The 13,511-nt window shown below is 43.9% G+C and overlaps 1 pseudogene; it reads right to left on the bottom strand.

Moving 5' to 3' along the window:
• Positions 1 to 352: 352 nt before the first annotated feature.
• LOC116279643 (large ribosomal subunit protein uL22 pseudogene) lies at positions 353 to 13,448 on the bottom strand (annotated as a pseudogene).
• Positions 13,449 to 13,511: the final 63 nt, after the last annotated feature.

The raw sequence follows: 13,511 nt of genomic DNA, 5'->3' as shown, positions 1-13,511 counted from the left end.
TCAGCACCGCTTATTGAAGAGACTGATACGGCAGTGAACAAAACAAGGTCTCCACTTTAATGGTGGCTGAGGGAGAAAACAGGGAATAAACAAGCTCTGGTTACTACCTCTGGGGATGTTGTCTGCAGGACATCGCCCCCGCTACCATCACAAATGCCCATGAGTGGGGAGTTGGGACAAAGGAGCCAGACAGTGCGCGCAGACCTGGGCGCCTCCAGTAAAGCCTCCCCGACTGGGCTGTTTATCCTCCAGGCACTGTGGGCACAAGCTGTGAGCTTTTCAAGAGCCTACAACAATGTCTGAAGCCTGGAAATGATTATTGGTTCTAGAATACAGAGAGGAAACCACAAAATAAAGAATAAATGTTTAATTAAATGCATACAAACATAATAGTCCAACTTCATGAATTGTTAATTTTAGCATTCACTCAGAATTTCACACATTTGAAAGTAATCTGTGGATCTGATTTTCCCATTTCTCGAGACTTTCCAATTATGCACAGATTTGGGGGGGAAAAATCAAAGCAAATTGCAAGTTAAATGAGTTGTTCATAGACAAAAATTTCAAAAGTATATTTACCAAAACTCTCTAACTTTTTCCCCCTCAAATTATATTTAGTGCAAATTATATTTAGTGTTGATGGAAGTGCATTTTAATCTGTTTCCTACAGCAGGGTTTAGGGCTTAGCGGCTTTCCCTGGAGCTTCGCGTTTTCTCCAGATGGCCCCAGTGTGTTGTCACCAGTAGGACTCACTGAACCCAGCCATCTTTTCATGGAATGGCGCTGTTAGTCCATTTTGGCAGTCTGCTGAGGCTGAGGACGACCGGCCTCTTCAGAGGCAGTTTCAAGGGCCTCTTGCAGGGAAAGGATGAGGCAGAATCCTGGTTGTATTCATCTCAATGACTAGTCAGGGTCAGCTCTGATCTTGGAGCCTGTCCCCAAACCTCAGCCTGCTCTGTGGCTTGTCCCTGAATGGTAAGTGGCTCCCTGCTGTGTTTTGAAGCCTGATTTCCCAATGCTGGTGTTTCTGGGAACTCCCACTGGTCCAAACCAATAGCTCTGCTGGGCAGCAGCTGAAAGCAGCCCTTTCCTTCTGACCTTGATGTTTTCAGAGCGTGGCTCTCTCCATCAGGACGCTGGCTGATGCTCAGTCCATCTACGGGAGCGCCTGCCAGTCACCATGCCATCACCTAGGAGAGACGTCATGAGCAGGAAGAAGCGTCTCACGCTCTGATCCAAGTTATTCCATCTATTTTTATTATTCTCCTCCCCTGGGACTCCTTCAGCACTGACGCTTTTTTTTTTTAAACCTCAAACAAGTATTTCAATATTTGTCATACTTCCATTTTCAAACATGAAACCCGATCTCTTTAAAGATGAAATATTGTCCTTGAATCCATATATATATATATCTGCAGTAAAAGTACAAAGAACTGCTGAGAATGATACACAGCAAATTTGGATAATGGCTCTTACCTCCTGGTGGCAGTGGAGAGAGGGTTACTATGTACTGGTAATGAGTAATATTTTAGATCAGACACTGAGGACACAAGTGTTCATTATATTATTCTGTGCACTATTGGCAAGTCGGAAATATTTAATAATAAATTAGAAGCAAAATATTGCATCTGCTCCCACGGTGGGTTAATCGTATTTGTCATTCTCAATACCTGCTAATCCTCTTCCAAACCTCATTCTAATCAGTGGTTTCCCCTTTCTCTTGTGAACCTCTGCCAACATCCCCCCTTCTCCTCGTTCCCTGAAACCCGACTGACATTCCACCCTCTAACTCGACATTCATTTTGGTTAATAACTCTCTCTTGTTGGGTGTTCCCCCATTTATGTCTCTTTATCCCCTTGGAAACCGTGTAACCTTAAAATATCTCAGTGTTTCTTACCTGCCGCCTCTTCATGCACTGCATGGAATCACAGAATTTTAGAGCTAGAACAACCTGAGATCATCCGTTCCAAACTTTTCATTATAGAGAAGGAAAGAATGGAGACCTAGAGATTAAACTTCATCTTTAGCAGGGAGGGTAGAGCTCAGTGGTAGAGAGTGTGCTTAGCATGCATGAGGTCCTGGGTTCAATCCCCAGCACCTCCATGGAAATAATTAATTAAACAAACCTAATTACCTCCCCCAGCCCCAAAACAAACAAAAAGTAAAAAATTAAAAAAAAAAACTTCATCTTCAGCAGGAGCAAAACCAGGACACCAAATGAGGCTGACCTCAGGTTTCCCACAAGACTGCAAACCAGGAGAGGCTCTTCGCTGCAGAGGGGAAAGAGAGGTTGATGGATACCTGAACCGAACCCAAACACTAAGAAGAAAACCAGAAAGTTGTTGACTCTCTCTCTCCTTCTGCCTCTCTAATGGTTGTCTGCAGCAGAAGACGGCCAGATACAAAAAAACAGGGCTCAGACCAGGCCATTTCTCTCCTTCACATTGCTCTGGGAAGATCATTGCACAGCCTATTTCTACTGTTTGGCAAGAAAACAGCATTAGCCCGGTGCCAATGTAATGCCAGCTCAGAGCAGAGAGGTGGGAAGGAGGCAGCTCTGGAGCAGACACGGGGCACCCAAGCTGGACACACCTGAGTGCACCCTCTTCCAGAGACAGGGAGTTGTAAGAGAGAGGCAGTCCCTGAAAAAGACCAGCGTCTGGGGAGGAGGTTCTGGGAGATTTACTCAGAAAGAGGACTGCCTGGTTGAGAGAGGAAAAGGGGAGTGGTTGTTTTCAGGCAGCAACACCAGACACTCTCTGACTGTCCAAGTACACCTTGCCAGCCAAGGTAACTGGTGGTCCCAGGAACACACAAGCTTGTAGGGAAAGTAGTGAGATGCTGGAGGACAGTTGTTATAAAATAAAGGGAACAGACTAAAGAACTTGTACCAAGGGAAACAAAACCAGTGGATCAAAGGAATAAGAATTTAAAATAAACACAACAAATATCCTCAGAGAGATGAGAGAAGATACTGGAAACCTGAAGCTGGAAGCAGGCATAAATGATGAACAAATTCAGTGCACATACTGGATGTGAAAACTGAGTGAAATACTTAATGTGTACATTGAATGGCAGATGGATACAGACAAAGAACAGTTAGTAGGTGGAAGACCATTTTTAGCAACTCTTCCAGAAGGCATCAGAAAGAGATAAAGAAAGAAAAGTTAAGATACAGAGCATTGAAATAAAAAATAGAAAAGCTAAGTAATAACAGCAGTTTCATAAGAAGAAAAAAATGGAGAGAGATGAAATATTTGAAGGAAAAATGACCAAGGAATTTCAGAAGAGAACTCAACTTAAAAAAACCTCATATCTAAGGGAAAAAACCCCAATAACACCTAGACATAGTACAACAAAACTAATTATTTTCATCAACTTTGGGAAGTTTCTAGTCATTATTTTAGAAAATATTCTTTATTTTCTTCTTTTTTCTCTCTTCTTCTGGGACTGTTATGTGTATGTTGGTATGCTTAATGATATCCTGCAGGTCTCTGAGGCTCTGTTCATTTTTATTGATTCTTTCCCTTAGACTGGATCTCTACTGGCCTACCTTCAAGTTGCTGATTCTTTCTTCCGACAGCCCAGCACCTATAGTGAATTTTTCATTTCAGTAATTGTAGTTTTCAACTCCGGGATTTCTATTTGATCCTTTTTGGTAACTTCTGCTTTTGTTGTGGACATTCTCTACATGGTGAGCCATTGTTGTCATACTTTCCTTTAATTCTTTAGACGCGGTATCCTGCAGTTCGGTAAACATATTTGTAATGGCTTAGTTAAAGTCTTTGTCTACTAAATTGAATACCTGTGCCCCCCTCAGGGGTATTTTCTGCTGGCTGTTTTACTTTACTGTGACGTGGCATACTTTTCTGTTTCTTTGCCTATTTCGTAAATTTTTGTCAAAAATTAGGCATGTAAAACAATATATTGGAACAACTTGAAATCCGATTCTTTCTTCCCTGATTTGTTGTTATCACTGGGTTTGTTGTTGTTCCTGTTCTTGTTGCTGCTTATTTGTTGGTGACTTTCCTGAATTAATGCTATAGATTTTATATTCCCTGAAGTGTGTAGCCCTTTTTATTTTTTTAAGTTCTTATTTTAAAGTCTGGTTTCCTAGGGTTCACTCCTAGTTCAGCGTCACTTGGTGGTAAGCCAATGATTGGTCTAAAGATTCCTCTTGCCTACGTGTCTTCTGCCCATGGACAAGGGGCTCTGTGTCTGAAGACAGACATTCAAACTTCAGGCAGTTTACGAAACAGACTTAGCTTTCACTTCCTGAGCACAGAGGAAGGGTCTGAAGGTCAGTCAGAGGTGAGTGCCTGGGACCATCCTTCCAAGGTCTGCACATGGGCACAGCCTTCTAGACCCCCAGGAACACAGCTGAGCTTTGCAAAGTTCCCTGTGGTTTTCTAGTTCTCCAAGGCTTACTTTAAAACTTTCGTTGTTGTTGGCCAGGCTTTTGTTTGCTCCAACCAAAATCACAACCTTGGGCAGCGGAGATTATGGGCAGATTGCTGTTGTTCGTAGTAATTCTCAAGGGAGAGTCCACCCTCACCCCCCCCCCCCCCCGCACTCACTGGGCTGTGAGTCAAACCAAACAGCCACAACACCTCGGGAATGGAGATTTTTCAGGTAGCTTTTAATTTGGATGAAATATTGACTGTGCTCTAGGAATGTGCTTTTAACAGAGCTCCAAGAGAAGTCGGTCTTCTCCATCAGCTTTGAGATCTCTGACTTTTCATGACTCCTGGGCCACCAGCCTGGGCAGGGAGAGAGGATGGGAACAGCCCCAAGTTAGAATGCCACAGACGCCACTGTCTTGCAGAAGTTCAGTAGTTTCCCTTGAGTAGCTAATTTTCAGTTCATTTAGTGGCTTTGGTACATTTCTAGAGTGTAGAGTGGTTGATGGTAGCTGTTTTGCCAGTATTTTTGTTGTTTTTATGGGAGAGTGGTTCACCAAGATCCTCACTTCACCATTCCAGAAGGTGATCTCCCTTGAAAGCATTTTTAAAAGAGAAGTACCTCAAGGAGATGGAAAATGAATCCAGAATGAAATAATGAGATATGCAAAGTAAAAGAGGAGAACATACCTTAGAAAAGGTTAGCAATGCTTCTCCCCTGGTGGGAATATATACACACACACACATATATATACACACATTGTACATATAGGTGTATATATATATATATATATGAAGCAGATAATTCAGAAATAAAGCTGTGTACTAGAAGCATGGCTGGGGAAGGGGCATGGGGAACTGATGATGGAGGAGGAAAGCTGGAGGGTGATGAAATTATGCTAGGGTACTTGTCCTGTTTAAGGAAACATACAGATTTGTTAAGCTTAAGAAGTTGACCGAGCAAAGAATAAACAGAAGTAAGGGTCATAATAAGTTAGGGTTGACCACGAGAAGAGTATAAATGGAATGTATTATTTTCTACAGAATAATTTGATTTTGCCAATGGAAAGCAGAACTTGTCAATTGAAGGAAGGAAATTTTGAACCATTCCAAAGACAGAAAAGAGTCAAGTGTAATAAATAGAAAACATAAAATGAGATAGCAGAAAGAAGTCCTAACATAACATTAACATATATAAATGAAGATGAATTAATCTCACAAATCAAAATACAGAGACTCTCTGGCTCTAAAAACAAGATACAATACTATATTTTTAGGAAGAGATTATTTAAGAAAAATTAGAAAATAAAAGGTTAAAAAAATTCTGGCACATTAAAAAAAGAAAGAACTCCATGGTAGCAATTTCAGCATCAGCAGAAAAAATGAATTTAGGGTGAAAAATAACAAAGGACAAATAGAGATGTTATACACTAATGAGGAATAATGAATCAAGAAACGTCATAAACACACACACCCACCAAGGCATCCCCCCAATTTATAAAGCAACGAACAGCTAAAATGGGGGGAGGGGATTAAGAGTTACAAGCTATTACGTATAAAATAAGCTATAGGGACACATTGTATAACACAGGAATATAGCCAATATTTTATACTAACTATAAATGGAGCATAACTTTTAAAAATTGTGAATCATGATATTGTATACCTGTAACATATAATACTGTACATCAACTATACGTCAATAAAAAGTAAATAAAACTTAAAAAAATAGGGGAAATGGATACACCAACAATTGTATTTGGAGACTGCAGCACAAATCTTCCAGAATATGATTCATCTAGCAGATCACAAATAAGCAGGATGGAATATTTGACTAACACAACTAACAGTCTTGAACTAAATTACATGTACTTATGTAACTCTTTATACTGAACAAAGAAAATCTCCACGAATTACAAATTATGACATTGGTCACATCTTCCAACCATAATGAAATAAAGTTAGAATTTAATGAAGGGAGAACTCTTAAAAATCCCACATTGCCAGGAAAAAATTAAAATGTCCCTCGGGCTCAAGGGGGAATGATAAGGGAAATTATGAAATACTTACAATACCAAAGTTTGTGCTGAATTACGACGTCAAAATTTGTACTAAAACAGTGCATGAGAAAAATTAAGATCTTGACTACATGCATCGGGAAACAAGAAATACTGAGAACAAAAGACCTAAGTGTGTAACTCAAGTTGGAAAAAAATACAGCAACACAGTGAACCCACAGAAATAAAAGGAAGGAAATCACAAACATAACGGCAGAAATGAAAAGAGAGAAAAATAGTGGATAAAATTAAGAAAACCAAGAACAGGCCTTTTAGAAACACTAAATGCAAACCTTAGGAAAGAGTCAGAGAACTAAAGAGGATTGGGCCACGCAGCTGGAGATTGTGCCCAGCATCCCCAAAGCAACAGGGCTTGCTTTGACAGCAGCAGTCGATGCCAATTAGAAAACATATGAGGAAGTAAAATTATCTTTCACAGCAGCGTCAGACACTGTCAAGTATTTAGGATCTTATATTATGAAAACTACATAAGATCTTTATGAAGTAAAATTTAAAACTTTATTAGAGGACATAAAGGAGACTTGAACAAATGGAGAGACATGCCATTTTCATGAATAAGGTGAATTAATGCTGGAAAGATGCCAGATTCCTCCAAAGAAATGTACAAATTCAATGTAATTCCAATAAAGATTCCAGAGTTTTTTTGGAGGGATGGTGACAAACGTATTCCAAATTTTATGAGGGAAGTAAAGCTTGAAAAAGAAGAGCAAACAGGAAGGATACACTTCACCCAATATTGAGACATATTACAAAGCCAAGTGCTCAAAACAGTGTGACATTGTGCAGGGGCGAACAGATTAAAGCAAACAGAGAACTCGACAGCAGATCTAGGTATACAGAGGTCGTACCATAAATCAGTGGAGGAAAGGATGGAGTAGTTAATATATGGTATTTTAACAACTGGCTAGATGGAGAAATAGGTGGGTTTCCACCTTAAGCAGATGTGAGGAAAACCCCAAATGGGTTAAAGACCGAAATGTCAGGGATTACAACTGTGGCTCCAATACTGAAAATGTAAGACACAGCTTTGTCACCTGGGAGTCAGGGCTAGTAAGAGATTCTTAAATAAGACCCCCAAAACAAACTGTCAGGGGAAAAAGTTTAAGTTTGCATCAAAATCAAGGATTCCTGTTTGAAAAGGACATCAGAGACAAAAGTAACAGAGGGGTGACAGACTGAACAGAGGTACTTCCTGCGTGAAAAATCAACCAACGATTAATATCTAGAATGTATAAGGCACCCCTACAGAATAAGAAGAAAAAAGACAGGAAACCAGACAGAACCCTGGACAAAGGCTTCAAACGCTTTGACTTAACCTTGGTTAAAATGATAGTTGGAACCAAAGGTCAGATCACAACCTGAAAACTTCCTGAGGAAAATGCTTTGGAAAACACAGGGCATTATCCTTGCTTGCAACCCTGGAGATAAGTGTGCCGAAACCCTTTCATTTCCCAAACAGTTCCAGTTCCTCGCAGGGTAAGGCAGGTCTGCACTCCCAGCCCTAAAATTGTTTGGGTGTAGCTAAGTCTTTCGGGAGCTGCAGAGGGAAGGAGGCAGCTCCCCCTACCCCACCCCCAGTGGAATCTCAAGCTTTCTTAGGGCTAAAGGAGCAGAGTTAGGAATCCCACTCCCCATGCCAGAACGCTCAGCTCTGAGCCAAACTCAGGCATAGACAGATCCTTCCTCCATTAGACCTGCCTTTTTTATTTAAAAAAAATGTTCATTGTGGTCAAATACACATAACATGAAATTGACTGTCTTAAACATTTTTCAGTGTACAGGTCAGTAGTGTTACATACATGCATGTTGTCATGCATCCAAGCTCCAGAATTCTTTCATTTTGGAAAACGAAAACTCTGTACCCATTAAACAGCCACCTCCATTTTCCCTCTCCCCGCACCCCTAGTAAAAAACCATTTTACTTCCCATCTATATGAATTTGATCACTTTAGGTACCTCATATTGTTACTGCTTGCCCTGCAGTGCAAGAAGTCAAACGCTGAGATGCCGAGGTTTGCAGCAGAGAAAGGGTTTACCCACAAGTCAGCAAAGGGAGGAGACCGAAGTTGATAGCCTCCTGGTATTTATGGGATAAAGAAGCAGGGTGGTCTGAGGCACGAGAAGCCAGGAGCATGGGGAAGGGTGATTGGTGATAAGAAAAACGTGAGGCAATCGTCATCCTGTGCAGGCACAGGTGCAACTAAGCTACACGCTGCTTCATGCGACGTTCAGAAAAAGGCAGTATTTTTGGTTCCCTCTGGGAGTGCACAAGGGTTCCCATTTCTCCATATCTTTGTCAACATGTCTTATTTTGGGGGGTTCTTGTTTCTGTCGTTTTCTTTCTTTCTCCTTTTTTCTTTTTGTTAGCAGGCATCCTAATGGGCGTGAAGTGATATCTCCCCATGCTCTTGGTTTGCTTTCCCTAACGATCAGTGATGTGGAGCACCTCTTCGTGTGTTTGTGGGCCATTTGTGTATCTTCTTAGGAGAAATGTCTGTTCAAGTCCTTGGCCTATTTTAAAAATTGGGTTGTTGTTTTTTTGTTGTGAAGTTGTAGTTCTTTGTGTATTCTGGATATTAACCCCTTGTTGAATGTATGATATGGCAATATTCTCTCCCATTCCACAGACTGCCTTTTTGCTCTGTTGGCTGTGCCGTTTGATGCTAGACACGCCTTTGCAGTCTGTCCTCCACCTGTAAAGCCCATCACTTGTTTCCATTGGTGGAGGTCACGATGGTGGTTCATGATGGAGGACCCCCGTTTGGATGCAGTAATGGTACCTGGTGGCTCTTCTCTCCTCTCCCAGGTCGCTCTTACTTTGATTCCTTTCGCTGCAGTAAAACAAAGATTTCCGAGCTACCAATTTAAAAGAAGGCATCAAATGCCTGGTGAGATCAAACTAATTTGTTTTTGTTTGTTTGTTTGTTTGTTTGTTTTTGTTTTTTTTTGTTTTATTTTTCTGCTTTTACTTTTAATTGCATTTATTTTTTGCTGAATTTATTCCCGGGCCATAAGTTTTTGTTTCTTCAGTTTCTTCTGGGATATCTTTTTCTTCTGTGCAACCTCCTCTTCTGGTTTAGGAACAATCTGCTCTTTTTCAGTAAGGATCATCTCAATGTGGCAGGGAGAGCTCATGTAAGGGTTGATCCGACCATGAGCTCTGTAAGTCCTGCGCCGCATCTTGGGAGCTTTGTTCACCTGGATGTGCTCAATGGCCAGTGAATCTACATCTAAGCCCTTAAGTTCTGCATTACTTTCTGCATTTTTGAGCATGTGCAGTAAAAACTCAGCACTCTTTTTGGGCCATCGACCCTGTGTCCAGCCCCACTGTTTTGCCTGGGCACACCTACCAACTCCACCATTGTAACGACGGAACGGCACACATTGCTTCTGTAAAGTGACGTCCTTCAAATACTTGGTGGCTTTTCGGATATGCATACCCTTCATGGCCTGGGCAGTTTCACAAGTGTTCTTAAAGTGAACACGAAGATTTGAACCTCTTGATTTGCATGATTTTGTGGGGTTTTCTGGGTCAAGTGAATAGCGAACCATTTTTAGAGGTCACCTGAAAGGGAGCAAGAACCATTCTGTTAATCTATGTTTCCAACGGCATATAGTTTATATAAGTATTAAGTACTACCCCCGCGGCTGCTCACAAACTAATTTGTAAATGCTTGTGACACCCTCTTTTTTGGTGGAGGGAGGTAATTAGGTTTACTTACTCTAATGGAGGTACGGGGGATTGAGCCCAGGACCTTGTGCCTGCTACGTACACACTCTACCACTGAGCTACACTCTCCCGCCCCGTGACGCCCTCTCTGCAGCCACTGATATAAATCGGTGAGACCCGGCAGACAGAGTGGGAGGAACAGAGAAGCAGGAGCTGAGGACCTGTGAAGCTGATGTTACTTACCCTCTAGGCTCTGACCCCACGTGGCCCCATCAGCCCGAGGACCTTTGAGTGGGACGTGCAGCCACTTTCCCTGATTTTTTTCACAGTAACACTGCCTCCCACCCACCCCGACCAAGATGAAGCAGCACTAGGGTAGCCTGTCTCCACAGGAGGAAATACCTGGGCTGCTCTGGGCTGGCGGGGCTGCTGGTACCTGTGCCTCCCACGCCAAGTCCAGGGCAACCCCTGCACCTGGCCCTCTTCCCAGGCCCCTCTCCGGAAAATGTCCTACCTCTCACTTAAAGCCACCTTTACAGTGGCACCAGATCCGCTAAAGGGTCCTTGGGGAGCCAACCTCACCATGACCTGGAGCTTTGGGAAGGGCACAGAACCAGGTTTGCCCAGGGAGGCCAGGACGGAGGTTTCCTCGTGTGTTTGGTGCCCCCTGGTGGGAGGCTTCTGAACTGCGGGCCGAATCTCTTCCTGTCTGGTTCTCGCTCAGCAGCCCCATTGTCTGGCCCTCAGCTTACCCCTCACAGTCCCTACAAGATGGCTTCTCAGGCCTGAGGGGATGCGCTAACCCCATGCACAGGGCAGAGGGGATGCAGAAGTCCAAGGCTGCTGCCTGTGATGGTTGACATGTGCGAAGCTGGAATTTGGATGCCACTGGGAAGGAGTTCCCTGCACCCAAGGTGCCTGTTGGCTATTGGGCTTTCGAGAGTCTTTAACTGCTAATATGTAAGATTCTAAATAATCAATCATTATTTCCATCGCTTCCCAAACTGGTCAGCCGCAGAATCCTTTTTTAATGCCCCCACCCCACTCCACCCCACTAGGATTAAGTGTTCTGCAAAACTCACCTGGGATAGGATGGGTTAAGTCAGCCTGAGCACACAGGTGAATGTTCATCCAATATTTACTTTTCTCTTACCTGGAATCAAGATGTGTGAGAAGTCGTCAGTACCTCTGACAGCCATGAGGCTGCGCACTAGGGATTTCACTTGCTTTTCACTTTATGAAGCTGAACTGATCTCGTGGCTCGTTAGTAGACTAAAAAGTCCCCCCACCTCAGGCTTTATGGCCGGTCCTGCCTGCAGTGTGCGGGCCGAGTTCATCATCTCTAGGAGGTTTTCTCCTGTACATCCCAGCACTCGGCCCTCACGCCTGCCCCACACGTCCTGAAAGACTGTTTGAACTTCTCACTTGACGTTCAGTTTGTCCTGTCTTGTTCTGTGTGTGCAAATGTTTTCTGCTGGGCCTGCTCACTGGCCTTTGTCCCTGGTTCCTGGAAGGCGGCCTCTGAATCCTTGGCATTGCCCGAGTTAGAAACGCGTCTTTGTTATTCTTGGTGGGCCTCTCAGATCCCACTTGTGTTTATGATGATGAGGTCACTCAGGAAGGGCGGGGTGTCCGTTAGTAAAGTGACCAGTGCTGGACCCTAGAATGTCTATGCTGATAAGATGACTTGGGGAGGGGCCTGGCCCCGCCAGAAAGACCAATCATGTTGTTGAATAGAAGTCTGGGGCTTTGAGCCATGTGACATCAGCCTGACTTCTGGGAAGGGGACAGGGGCTGAAGAGTGAGTCACAGGCCAGCGACTCAATGAACCATGAAGATGTGATGCAGCCCCAGGAAAAACCAGATGCCAAGTCTTAGCGGGTCTCCCTGGTGGTCACCACCCCACGTCTGGTCACATCAGTGGGCTGAGAGGTGCTGGGTTCTGACTCCACGGGGAGGGCACGTGGACACCGACCCCCCAGACCTCACCCTGTGTATCTCTTCTTGTGGCTGGTTCTGCTTTTTGTGTCTTTTGGCTGGAATAAAACTGTCGTTGTCAGGGCAGTGCTTGCCTAGGTTCTGTGTCATTCGAGTGAGTTACTGAACCCGAGGGGGAGAGTGGGAACCCCAACTTTGCAGCCAGTTGGTCAGAAGGGAGGGTGGCCCTGGGGACCCCTGAACTTGTGGCTGGTGTCTGAACTGAGGGCAGTCGTGTGCTCTTGACCCATGGAGTAACTCCAGGCAGTTGGTGTCGGAAGTCATGGCAGTTTTGCTGTGTGAAAGCAGACATAAAAGTGTACATGCTATAGTCTTTAAAAACACTAATATTTAGTGACAGAAAGCAGATCAGTGAGTGCCTAGGACCAGGGTAGTGGCGGGAGGAGGGCAGGATTACCAAGGAGGAGGAAGAAATTTTGTGGGTGATGCATGTATTCACTACCCTGATTGTGATGCTTGATTCACAGGTGTGTGTGTGTACATATATATATATATATAAAATGAAAAATATTGAACATATATATAGTGAATGACTATATTCACTAGCCTGGAAGGGGAACCAAGGGGACTGGTACTTGGCCAGCCACCTCACCATCACTGGGAGATTGCATTAAAATACAGATTTCTGGTCCTCCACCTGAGAGATTCTTATGGAGCCCAGGAACCTCTTTCTGGATGTGCTCCTCAGGCGACTTGGACGGCCAGCCAGGCTCGGAAGCGAATGGAGTAGCAGGGAGCGCACAAATGTAGGGTAAGGAGATCAGAGTCCCGGAGATGTTCCTGCCCGTGACCCAACATGTGGCTTTTCCGAGACTCTGTTTTCTTGTTTGTAAGATATAGTCAATGACTTTAATTTATTCACAGGGTTGCTAAGGGAGGTCAGTTGGCACCGGGGCAGTGAGGACTACCTGTAGCATCTCACCCTAAGGAGGCTGCCACACCCTCATCAAGGCAGATGCAGACTCTCCGTGTGCCCTTGCTAGGTGCAGCCTGCGAAATGAAAGCCCAAAGGACATGAAAGGGCCCTTGCTCTAACCTAAGTATGGAAGACGACTCTAAGGGTCCTATTCCTGGTGAAACACACATTTGAGAGGAAGAATGAAAACCTACTAACTTCTGCCCAGCCCCCTGACACATATTACACTTCCCATCATCTTCTCTTATTGGAGACTTAGGTACCTGGGTGTGAGCGGGGCAGGGCGCCTGTATAGCAGTGCAGAAAGAGAGAGAGAGAGAGAGAAGGGTTTCAGTTCTCCCCACCATCCTTACCTGCCCACAGCATGGCTTTCAGAGGACTGGGCTCATGCCTTAGGATCCATGGGAATGTACATGCCTCATCAAAGCTGGCTGCCCCGTCTGCCAGC

This window comes from Vicugna pacos, chromosome 16 (genome assembly GCF_048564905.1).
Source record: "Vicugna pacos chromosome 16, VicPac4, whole genome shotgun sequence".
Taxonomy (NCBI): Eukaryota; Metazoa; Chordata; class Mammalia; order Artiodactyla; family Camelidae; genus Vicugna; species Vicugna pacos.
The sequence above is the reverse complement of the archived record's forward strand: the minus strand, read 5'-3'. Positions and strand labels throughout refer to the sequence as shown.